Source organism: Astatotilapia calliptera, chromosome 6 (genome assembly GCF_964374335.1).
Source record: "Astatotilapia calliptera chromosome 6, fAstCal68.1, whole genome shotgun sequence".
In the NCBI taxonomy this organism is placed as follows: Eukaryota; Metazoa; Chordata; class Actinopteri; order Cichliformes; family Cichlidae; genus Astatotilapia; species Astatotilapia calliptera.
In genome coordinates, this window is record NC_137427.1 from 7,379,887 (window position 1) to 7,393,009 (window position 13,123).

The 13,123-nt window shown below is 46.1% G+C and overlaps 1 pseudogene across 1 annotated transcript; it reads right to left on the minus strand.

The window, feature by feature from the left end:
* Positions 1-840: 840 nt before the first annotated feature.
* LOC145429372 (histone H1 pseudogene) lies at positions 841-8,959 on the minus strand (annotated as a pseudogene). The gene has a single exon (XR_013909603.1). The product of XR_013909603.1 is annotated as a histone H1 pseudogene (transcript).
* Between the last annotated feature and the right edge of the window lie 4,164 nt (positions 8,960-13,123).

Consider the following 13,123-nt stretch of genomic DNA (forward strand, 5'->3'; position numbering starts at 1 on the left):
GAAACTGTGCTGTTGTTAGGTTTGTGCACTCTCTGCAAGCTAGTGGAGAAACAGGCTGTGACACAACATGACTGCTGTAATCACTCAGCCCATCATAGTTTTATGAGCTAAAATGTATTGCTCTGTAAAAATCAGTACAAAGGGAGGAGATTCTTTTCTTCAAGCAAAAATAATCAGGTCAATCAGAAATTTTATACAAATATATTTAGGCTGCTTGATTTTTTCAGTTTTGTGTTTTTAGTTTTTTCATCTTCATTGATTCATTGATTTATAGTTTCTCATTTTCACTTTGCAGGTTGATAGCATGATGTCACCTTACAGAAAGAAACTTCAGAAAAGGTTTTAGTAACAAATAAATGATTTCTCTTTCATCACATAAACACTGTGTGGTGATGAGTAGAACAACGTTAAAGAGACTGTGCAGAAAACTGCAATTGGACAGAATGAAAAACTACAAAGTTGGAATACTTGGCCAGATTTGTGCAAAATACAATAGCTGGCAATGGACTGATGCAAGGATATTGATCGTACGCCCCCGTACAGTAAAGAGGCAGATTAACAAGATGTAATAAGACAGCTGATGAAGTTGTTTCGGTAACTCAACTCATCTACACAAGTCATTTTTTCAGAGGATTATTGCAGCCATGCTAGAGGTTTAACTTTAAACGAAAACTTCAATCTCCACATTTTAACTTTATTCTCAAAATAATATTTTTAATTTGATCTCAAAAAGACATGTTGAGTTTAATCTTAAAATTGTTAGGTTTGTAGCTTGAACCTATTCGCTGGAACGTTAAGACAATATAATTACACTGCTAAGCAAGACGCAAGTAGGCAAACTTCTTCATGGTACTCGTGCACGGGAGAGAACCGGACAGGCACCGTTCCTTCGCTTGACCCCAGTAGCTCTCGTCCGTCCTCCCATACACTATCCTTTTATTGAGGTTACATGAATATGCATAGGTTCATTAACATACGACGTCTACATACAAACAAAGAGTACCTTGCCTGTGTGTGTGTGTGTGTGTGTGTGTGTGTGTGTGTGTGTGTGTGTGTGTGTGTGTGGACTGCTGATCAAAGGGTCAAACATCCTTGGTCAGGAAGAGGGTAGCCTCCCCCTCACCCTAGATGGTTCATCCTAGATAACACGGTGAGGAAGTCCTGCAGTTCATCTAAACAAAGAGCACTTAGACTAGAACAGACGCAACTACGTTAATCCTACCATAAAACAATAAGACACGGTATGACCTCTCATGCTCCCAAAGTGCTGTCTAATACACACAAAGTTTGCAGACTATCAAGGATCAAAACCTCTACCAATCTACAACTAATTACAAAACTCTAAGCATATAGAAGTAAATATTTCTAAGCATAAATGACAATCAACAATACAAATCTAACATTTCCCCCCTTTTTGACCTTTATGCCTGAAAAGTTCCCAGGTATGAATACCTCATGTCCGACAGTTTCAATGCAAACATTTTTATACTCAGCATATGTCAAATCACCCTAAATTACTGAAAAGGCACACAGTACAACAAATGTATTAGCAGTTATCCCATTCCTTGAGCTCATCTCATGGCAAACTGCATCTTACGAGCAAACAAAGAAATTGTTAATTTAATAGTGAAAATAAAAAAGTAACATTTTCAAAAACATCTCAGCTTGGTAATGCTTCCTCCAGGTGTGCACATCACATGTCTCTCTGCAGAGTGGTTTGAGTTCTGCAGGGCGTCATGAATGTCTCTTCCAGTTGTTTCCATCGTTGTCCATAGGACCAGAGTCCAAATGTATGTAGAATAAACATTCAAACATACCAGTTGGTTTTGTTGTTTGTCAACATGGTTCTCAGCTATTTCCAAAGCTGCAGACCTCTCAGCACTCTAGTTTTATGGCCTCCCATTACCTCACTTCAGGCCTTCGTCCTGTGAGGGGGATATTTATGACTCCTTCATTGTCCATACTCTGCAGAAAACACCTCTGTGGAAAGGGTGCAGGGTTGTCTTACTGCTATTATGATCCCAGCAGCCTTCAGAGTGTCATCGTATGCACAGTACAGTGGCACAGCGTTAGGTGATGTTCATAGGAAACTGCTGTCATCACCACCATAGCTTCTGGTTCCTGTGCTTTTCACAGAATCATGATGTCATCCTCGAACTCCTTCTACGCTGTCGATGGAGCTTGGCACGCTCCTCATCCCCTGAGTGTTTATGTTCCAACGCTGCTGAAGGTTTAAGGCAGAGCACGTCGTACACCTTAGTTGTCTTCCTCAGCGTCAATATTGAATCTTTCATTTTATTTAAAATCTTGCTGTGGGAAGTCTCCTCTTGATTTCCTGGAAGCTTAGTAGCACAGCTCTCTGTGTGATGTCTGCTGTGCTGAAGATGATCTCTGATCCTCCTGAAGCCTCTCTCCTGGCCTCAGCTCCCATCTTGTGGACGATCCTCTCCTCTATTTTGCAGGCAGTTTCATGGTCCTTGCTGTGGCTCCAAGGTCTGATCTCATGATGGGCCCCAACCAGCTTGATCTTTGACCTCAACCACTGCCTGGTCCTGTCAGCTATGCGCTTCTCACTGGGCCTCTGAAGATTTCTCAGGAGATTACTGCTGCACCTGTATTTCCTTGCTAAGAAGAAAAACTTCTATTTGGAGAGCATGTCAACAATCATCAAACCACATTCTTTAGTTCAGTGAACTTCACTTATAGGCCATCAAAGCCTCATCTGAACATGGATGCACCACTTGCATAGGTTTAATACTTGTAAATAAACGGCTAATCACACAAATCACTGCAACAATAATAAAAAACATTGTTTAATGTTAATCCTTGGACCCCTCCTCTTGACGCATGGACACACCCATGCGTCAACTCACCAAACCTGGATCCCTGTCTTAAAGAAAAAGATTAGCTAGATCATATCCCAGGCAACATCAGGGCATCTCCTCCCCTGGAGCAGCACCACCCTGGACCTATAATCCTGCAATGAAAATGTTAGTGTGCTTTGCATATTAAGTTCGCTTAACACCTGGCTCTCCCAGGAGCCTGCATACACACCATCATGGCCTGGAAAACAAAATCTGGAAGTAAAATCAAACTCCATACCTGTAAACAATTGTATCATAAGGACAAGAAGCATTCAACATCAGCAAGACAAGTGTCATGTGCAGGTTTTCTCAAATCAGTAAACTACAATTATTTTCATAAGTCGCCTCAGACATGGATCATCCCATGTACTCAGGCAACATTAATGTAATCGGTGACTGCTCTTAAGCAAAGTCACTCCACTTATATATTACTATGGGCTCAAAAGTGGCCAGCTAATGAGCCCATATCAAACTATCCCAGAAACACTGTATCTCTTATTTGTTTACTCATGTCACTTGTCCGTTTCAGCTGAATCTTCCACAGCATTCTCAAAGAAACTAACATTAGCAATACACATTGACTGTAGTCAGACAGAGGTCAGACACAGGTCAACAGGTTCCAGAGGTGCCATAAAAACACCATAAAGTCAACCCTAGCTGTGGAAAGAAGTAACACCAGTTCTCAACACAGGAAATTTCACACATGTTATTCACATTATCAAAGTAACCTTCACATTTTCCCATCAACACAATGCAACAGCATCACCACTCATAACCTGTAAACACAGTTTTCCTCACACATAAACCCAGAAATCCTGTAGTAGGAAAAAACATCAACCAGTTGTCCTGGTATAAATCGCATCATCAATTCACATGAAGAACTGGCATGCTGTAAGAAAAGAAAATGCAAATATTAGCGCTTGCGCAGGCGTATGCATACTTTGTCACAGTTATCTCTGTGAGCAACTCAAGCCTATGAATAACACACCTGATAAATGCACAGACACAGAAAATGGCATTTAAAAGGTTAAATCATCATGCAACCTCGAGTGTTGCTGTCATCTTTCTGCTCCTGTAAAAGGAAACACATGGGTTCATCTGCACCTTTGTCAGGTGGGGGTTAACTTCACACAATCATGTTCAGTCAGTCAGTCAGTTATTTTAAAATTCTTACTCATTCACTCAGTGGTTCCTTCTTTTGCTAATTGTGGAAATTATCATCGCATTCGTTTCCACGCTCAGCAAAACGACGTTATTTCAAAAAGAAAAATAATTTAGACTGGATTTCCTCGTTGAATCCTTTTTGGGGGGACTCTCATTTCCTAATTGTCCCAAATAAGTGGCTTTCTCCTGAACCCATTTTAAATGTGGAGAAACTCACTTGCAACAATTTCCTTGACGACGTGTAACGCTTTTAATTCCCGACTCGCAGATCTGCTCAAAGAACAGAGATTATCGAACAAAACTTTCAGTGCACTGTGAAAGTATCAAAATAAAAAGGCCTTGTTAAGTCATGACACAAACTCCTCATCATCTTCACAACAGGAGAAGAATCATCAGCTAGATTCACTCCAAACCAACCATCAGCTGCACAACACACAACATAACCCTAATGTCATATTAGCTATGAGTTTAATCACCAGGTCTGTGCTCTTCACTCATTTAGGCCACAGATCTATTTTATTCAATTTTTCCTTTTTCCCTTCATCATAAAACATGTGACATGCTGTCATGCACTTCACAAAAGACGTTTGTTCTGATGTATTCAGAGTTGTGTATCTAAATACAGGATTCACTCGCACATCAAAACAGGAAACTCAGTGTTTTAGAGTCTCCACTCAACACACAACAACTCCAACACATCTCATTCACTCGTGCTAGAATTCAATCACCTTTCATTAATCTAAAACCGATCAACTAATTTGCATATCAGCTATTAACCCACTAAGTTGACAGGACGACAGAAAAGCATGTTCAAAATAGTATCACAAAAGACAATTTCCCTCATACAGTAAATTTAGTAGTAAACTTGTGCTGCATCAATCAAGCAGGAAGCTTCTCCCAATTTACCATTTTAACAACTAAATTTATTGTCTGATCACTGGTTGGTCAAACCAGGATCTTTTTTCCCACAAAAGTTAAACTGTTGTCCTGCAACCTGGAGAGTCAATTTTTTGCATTGGATACATTCAGTATTTAATAACAAGTGTCTGCTAAATTGACACTAATTTAACACTGATGAAAGATAACAAGCTAATTTTCATTGCATGTGTGTTTGTGTTATTAGGCAGGTCTAATGCATGTCTGTGGAGCTGCATCTCCAGCAGAGCATGTTCTTAAAGCTGCCTTTCCTACACACTTCTCTGCTATTATTTAATCATTTCTTAACTAATGTGCTATGAGTCTTCATGAGTCATTTTGTGTTTGGAATTGTTAGTAGGGTTAATGCATGTTCTGCTTGTGTGTGTGTGTGATTTTGTATATGTTTCAGACTCCGTCTCAATTTTCCAACTTAAGCAGTCAGTTTTCTTTTCCCCAGGTTTGCTAACCCAAATTTTGATTTCCCACATTAAATAATTCCTATGTGTTCTCACCTAGTCTTCTCACTCTGTTGTCCTCTCCCACTTCAACAGTCCAACAGCCGGCAGTTCTCCTTCAGCTTTGTCCTGTGTCCCACTGTCTCTTCTTGCCATTTTACTCCACAGGTGGCAAATGTCAAACTCCAACTGTTCAGTTCTCCTCAAACGTTTTCTTCACATGCACAGTGAAGTCACAGCCACTCTCACTATTGTCCTCTGATGCGGTTGACTTCGTGCTAGTGGCTGAAGTGCTGCTGCTGCTTTCTTGGGCGACTTCTTAGCAGCTGCTGCCGGTTTCTTGGCTTTGGCCGCGGCGGGCTTCTTGGCTTTGCTCTCAGTAGCCTTGTTCATCTTGAAGGATCCGGAGGTCCTGGTGCCCTTGGTCTGCACCAGAGTGCCCTTCGCCACCAGGCTCTTGATGGCGGTCTTGACACGGGCCTTGTTCTTGTCCACATCGTAGCCTCCGGCAGCCAGAGCCTTCTTGAGAGCGGCCACAGACAGGCCGTTGCGCTCCTTGGAAGCGGCCACGGCTTTCACAATCAGCTCGCCCACGCTGAGGCCGACCTTCTTGGGCTTGGAAGTCATCGTCTTCTTCTTCTTGGCCTGAACCTCGGCGCAGGGCGTGTTTATGATGGAGCCTTTCCCACCACAGCGCTGGCACGTTGAACGCATCATGAAGGGTCCATTTCTTTCATGTCGCTAGCCAGCATGCTAGCTGCATGTGGCTTGCCCGAGTCACTCAGTCCTTTTTGAGCATTTCAACATGCTGCCGCCGCAGAACCTGACCTCAAATCCAGCAAGCTTAGCGCGCTGATCTCCAAAAAAGTCCCGAAGGCCAGAAAGACGTCAAATAAGTGTCTCGTGCTGAGAACTCAAACAAAAACTATTCTTCACGCCACCATCTTGCTCGCCCTTCCGTGGAATTCATCCAATCAGACAGGAAGATGGGTTTGCTTTCTTCTTCTGCTGCTGTTTATCCACATTGCTGCTGCTTGTTGGGACTTTTTTGCTCAGGACTTGATGCTGTCTCTTTATCATGTTATTGCTTTGGAGCTGCATTCCTTGTCTTCAGGGAGGGGTGAGAGCTTGCTTGCTTGTGAGGTTGAGAGACACATACACATTGCGCTTTAAATAAGTCAGCCAGAAACTTGGCCTGCATGTTTCCAATGATGTTAAACTATAACTTTCTTCCGACTGTTGCATGTGGAAAATTGATACAGGTCTGCTTTTCACCTGAAAGTGACAAACTAAAACATGTTCATTATTATCATCACTGCTTAATCAACACACATCTCTCTCTCTCTCTCTGTCTGTGTTTGTGTGAACAATCCTTTCTTAAAAGCAGAAAATGACATTGTAGTTGTTTTTCGGCTGATCAACACAAAACCTTTTTCCTATGATTATTTCTCTTCGTCTACAATGTAGTAATTTGTCTCTTTTTCACTCTTTTTTTTTTCTTCACAATAGCTGGTGGTCTGCAAAATCACCGCTCTCACTCACAATCAGAGGCAATCACTTTTACACAGTGCACAAAAACACTGTGATGTCAGACACATTCACACTCACTTTTTCATCTGCATAAATAAACCATATGGCTGGAGATATGTGCCATGGTGATCCATAAGCATGATCACCAGTTTATTTAATTATTTTTAATCCAACAAAACAAATAAACAAAAACATGATGCTGATGCTACACACACACACGAGTCAAGGTGCAGAAAAACTGCTCATGGAAACGCTGCACACTCTCTGTTTCCCTCTCTTTGAGTAGTTCTCAGACAGCTCTTGATCTGATAATGTGTAGCTTGCTCATCAGCTCAAAAAACAAAAACAAAACTGCAACGCAACATCACACAGTAGTTGCTCTGCCCACAGTGGCAAAGTCTTACACTTTCATATTCAACACAGCTTCTCCATCATGTATTTTTAGATGTTTCATACAGGGTTGAGCATATTAGTTGTTTTCACAGATGTGCTCTATATCTCAACAATGGCTCATAATAAGACGACAGTCTTTCACACAGGTCAAGTGCCTCTATGCACTTCATGAGTTTAAATATTTACCTATATCACTTCACCTCACATGTCATTGTACTGAATTTAAGCAACCACAAGCTTAATGTAGATTACTTTTAACAACTATCCACCTCAATTACGTCTATGGTCTGGCACACAGGCTGTTGTCGATCAGGGCAAGCTAAAGAATAAACATTTTGTGTCAGCTGCCAGGAGCAAAGTCCAGCACAAACGTCTGTCTCCCTCCAACTCACTCTTGGTTGCTTAGAAACCCATGATAACAACAACAGTCGGTGTCACAGACCACATGTTCTGCTCCGCACACACTCACACACAACAACAACAAAAACGACGACGACGACAACAATGACAACAACACAAAATAGGCCTACTCCGGACTCACACCGGACCGCTCGGGACCCTGACCCAGTTGTGGGACGCTCACCCACTCGCGCGACAAAACCCAATGAAGGGACGCTCGGGACACACACCCAGGGCGATTTCAAAACCGGACACTCACCGGACGCTTGGGACCCTTGGGCGATTTAACCAAAACTTCTTTTTCGGGACACTAACCCAGTTATCGCTCCACAAAGCAGCGAACTTCTCAACGCCTCACAAAATGGCGGAGACTGCACAACGACACGGTTATAGAGTCGGCCTCTTTAAACTTACTTGGCGTTGCTTAGCGTGTAATATCAGCCTGAATCCCGCCGATCGCCATTCATCGAGGAGAAAGACAGACAGCGAATCCACAGGAACTTCCTGGCTGACGTCAGTCTTTCAGCGTGCCTCTCCCCCCCCCTCGGTGAATGCGATCCCAGGGAGCCGGCATCGAAGGACCAATTAATGTTAGGTTTGTAGCTTGAACCTATTCGCTGGAACGTTAAGACAATATAATTACACTGCTAAGCAAGACGCAAGTAGGCAAACTTCTTCATGGTACTCGTGCACGGGAGAGAACCGGACAGGCACCGTTCCTTCGCTTGACCCCAGTAGCTCTCGTCCGTCCTCCCATACACTATCCTTTTATTGAGGTTACATGAATATGCATAGGTTCATTAACATACGACGTCTACATACAAACAAAGAGTACCTTGCCTGTGTGTGTGTGTGTGTGTGTGTGTGTGTGTGTGTGTGTGTGTGTGTGTGTGTGTGTGTGTGTGGACTGCTGATCAAAGGGTCAAACATCCTTGGTCAGGAAGAGGGTAGCCTCCCCCTCACCCTAGATGGTTCATCCTAGATAACACGGTGAGGAAGTCCTGCAGTTCATCTAAACAAAGAGCACTTAGACTAGAACAGACGCAACTACGTTAATCCTACCATAAAACAATAAGACACGGTATGACCTCTCATGCTCCCAAAGTGCTGTCTAATACACACAAAGTTTGCAGACTATCAAGGATCAAAACCTCTACCAATCTACAACTAATTACAAAACTCTAAGCATATAGAAGTAAATATTTCTAAGCATAAATGACAATCAACAATACAAATCTAACAAAAATGTTGACTGTATTTTCAAAATGAACGATATTAGTGATAACTAATTTGCCCCCAATACTCTGTCATAATACCTGAAATTAGGTTTGTTTGTTTGTTTTTACGTGTCTTTTTTCATAATTCTTGACCACCGGGTTATCAAATGATTTGAAATGACCCGAAATGTTGAAGCTCTGAGTGTCACGGATTGCCGGGGCAAGCCGTGTGGAATTGTAGAAAGGGACCAAAAGGCGGCAGCTCTGGTGCAGGTGAGTGTTTATTCACAGAGGTGGGTAAGTACAAACAACGGTGGCGACAAAACATGAAACTGGAAACCTAAACTGGGTAAACTAATAAGACAAACCAGAAACGAGGATGCAGGGAGGTCCGGAGAAATACATATGGGAAGACGCAGGGAGACCGAGGGGAAACAACACAGACGAACCAGCAACTACTATGACAGAAGACACAACTTAAATACACTCAGAGAACACAGGGAGATTACATACAGGTGGGAACACAGCTGGGAGTGATCACGTGACGAGTGTAGGGAGACAAACTGAAACACTCACATAAGACGCAGACCTTCACAATAAAACACATACACGCAATGACATAACACACCAACTTAACACAGACTGGGGGACACAGAACATAGGAACATGAACCATGAAACAGAAGAGTATAAACACCCAAGGTAACCAAAACCACAAGATACTAATAAACTAAACAAACGGATCATGACAGGACCCCCCCCCCTCAAAGGCTGGCTCCAGACAGCCCAACAAGAAAAACAGCCAGAAAAAACAGAAAACAACCCGACCAGGGCGGGCGGCGGGGGTCCAGGACGGAGGGCTCGAGGCAAAACAAAACAGGAGCACCAGAAGGCCAAAAGACAAAAAGAAAAACAAAACACGAGACCCAACCCAAGAAAACCAATGAAACGAAACACACCACAGCCCAAGAAAAATGGAGTCCAAAACAGTTCAGGGGGCCGGCCAGGGGTCCGACAGCACAGGAGTCCAAACAGTTCAGGGGGCCGACCGTGCGGACGGCAACGGCGGCCACTCAGGCGATGGCGGTCCGGGGGCCGGCCGTGCGGAAGGCAACGGCGGCCACTCAGGCGAAGAGGGTCCGGGGGCCAGCCGTGCGGAAGGCAACGGCGGCGACGAGGGAGACGACGGAGCAGTTCAGGGGGCCGACCGCGTGGAAGGCGATGGCGATCCGGACCAGGCGAAGCACAGGCCGGGGCCGGACCAGGCGAAGACGAAGACTCGGATGAAGCCGGACCAGACGAGGACGAAGGCTCTGATGAAGCCGGACCAGACGAGGATGAAGGCTCTGAGGCTGGACCAGACGAGGATGAAGGCTCTGAGGCTGGACCAGACGAGGCTGATGATGATGATGATGCTGCAGCAGGCGAGGATGATGATGAAGCTGCAGCAGGTGGCTGGACGGGCTCCTCGGGCCCTCCAGCGGACGAGGCATGAGGCTGGACGGGCTCCTCGGGCCCTCCAGCGGACGAGGCATGAGGCTGGACGGGCTCCTCGGGCCCTCCAGCGGACGAGGCATGAGGCTGGACGGGCTCCTCGGGCCCTCCAGCGGAGACTGGAGACAAAGGCCGGAGCGGTCCCTTGGACCCTCCAGCGGAGACACGAGACGAAGGCCGGAGCGGTCCCTCGGACCCTCCAGCGGAGACAGGGGACGAAGGCCGGATGGGCCCCTTGGACCCTCCAGCGGAGACACGAGACGAAGGCCGGAGCGGTCCCTCGGACCCTCCAGCGGAGACACGAGACGAAGGCTGGACGGGCCTCTTGGACCCTCCAGCAGAAGCCATCACAAAGCCAGCAGGCATGGAGTCCTCTGGCAAACACGAAGGCAACTGGCGATGCACTGAGCACTGGCTCTGCCCAGGCAACGCTGACATGGTGCAGTTCTCAGGTGGCGGCATAAACTTCAGGGGTCCAGAATCGGCCGGGGACTGAGACCTAGCCTCTGGGGAAGCCCTGGAGCGGCAAACTGTGCCAATGGCGGCTGAACCATGAAAAGCACCTTGAGGTGAAATTAGACTTTCTCCCTGCATGGAGTGAATGAGTGAAACCGGTGATACTGGGGCCTGCGCTACGGGGGACACTGGTGATACTGGGGCCTGCGCTACGGGGGACACTGGTGATACTGGGGCCTGCGCTACGGGGGACACTGGAGCTACTGGGGCCTGCGCTACGGGGGACACTGGAGCTACTGGGGCCTGCGCTACGGGGGACACTGGAGACTGAACTGAGGGGGACACTGGAGACTGAACTGAGGGGGACACTGGAGACTGAACTGAAGGGGGCACTGGAGACTGAACTGAAGGGGGCACTGGAGACTGAACTGAAGGGGGCACTGGAGACTGAACTGAAGGAGGCACAGGAGACTGAACTGAAGGAGGCACAGGAGACTGAGCTGAGAGGAGCACTAGCTGCGGGGGAGCTAACTGAGCTGAGAATGGCTGCGGGGGAGCTAACCGAGCTGAGAGTGGCTGCGGGGGAGCTAACTGAGCTGCCGGTAGCTGCACAGGCGATAAGCAGCTCGCGTTGACATCCGCCACACAAAACGCAGCCCCTGAATGAACAGTCATGCAGTCCGGAAATGAAAATGAGTCCTCACTCACCACAGCCGGCGATTTAGAAGTCCGAACGTCCGGCTGTGGGGTGGCGCGCTTGCGGCGCGATCGGCGTCTCCTCCCCGCAGACGGCTCCGACGGGCCGGGCAAGATCACATCCGGCGAGTCGGGCAGCGAGGCAGGAGTGGCTGAGAGAAGGTGGGGTGTGTGCCGGAGAAAAGCCTGCACGGTCGGAGGAAGCGAAGTTAGAAGCCATGGCAGGCCGGAAAAGAGCCGTTGTAGCCGACTTTCCACGGCGCGGCAAAGCTCCTCTGGAGGGTCCTCAAGCCACAGCCCGAGGAGAATCTCCACGTTATATGTAACGTCGTCCCGGAGCTCCTCGGACGGATTTACTGCCGCTGGGTCCATGGTGGCTGGTTCGTACTGTCACGGATTGCCGGGGCAAGCCGTGTGGAATTGTAGAACAGTGGCGTGTCCAGCGGGGTGGCCTGGGGGGGCACAGGCCACCCCCCCCCAACCAGACTGGCCACCCCAGGTGCCACCCCAAAGACAAAACAATAAAATTCAATCAAATATCAAATGTCCGATTATGTTTTCACGGTGAAGCTCAGATATCCGAGTGTACATGAATGCAGCATCGGCTTCTGCGCTATGTGCATCACGTTAGCAAAGGTAGGAGAGCCAAGCACGAAAGACGGCACTGCAGGAAACAATTTTTCGGTGAAAGAAAATGAGGACAGAATAAATTTCCCGGTAAGTAATATTAAGTTTGTTGAGTTTAGTAAACTTCGGTGAAATTAGAATCCCAAGGAAAAAATAACACTTAAAGAATTATTGCAGCCGTGGAATATTTCAGACAGTATGCTACTGAGGGCAGCTAACATAAGAGTTATGCGTTATAAGATATAATCTAAGTCGTAACATTGCTGTATGGAGCTGCAGATTTGGTTGCATACCGGCATATGCCCGGTGACTTATTTTTTATTTTTTTTGTAATGGCATGAACAATGAGAGGTGGTGGATTGGCCAGATGCAGGTCGATGTGTAAAAAATAACTCAGTTGTTTGGTGGTGGCTATGGCGGGGCTTCCACAGAGGCCAGCAGGTGGATGAGGGAAGGGGAGGCAGGAGGAGAGCCCCGAGGCGGCCGCCAGTCCGAGTGTCAGGTGAACTGAACTTCAGGTAAGAAGTTATGACCTGCAGTCTATCTGGGTCAGATATAAACTAAGTTTAGGTGGAGTTTATTTTCGTTGTGCTGACTTTTTACCCTCAGTTGCAATAACTCGTACTGCCTTCTAGCCAGCTTGATGGAGTTTTTAGGTGGGTGGATGCTATGATGTTACTGATAGTGAACTTTATTTTATTCATAAGGTTAGTTAGTAGAGTTGCCAACGGCTCCTTAAAAAAATGGAATGGTCCCTCATTCAGAGAAAATATTACGCGTTTGGTATTGAGCTGAGAAGAGATGCAGTTTGTCCCAAACTTCAGCTAGAATGGAAAAAGACACAAAGCTGGAGTTATTCTGTCGTTACGCTGCACAGCTGCCTCTTCTTCTCTCATTCTCTCCTCTCCTGT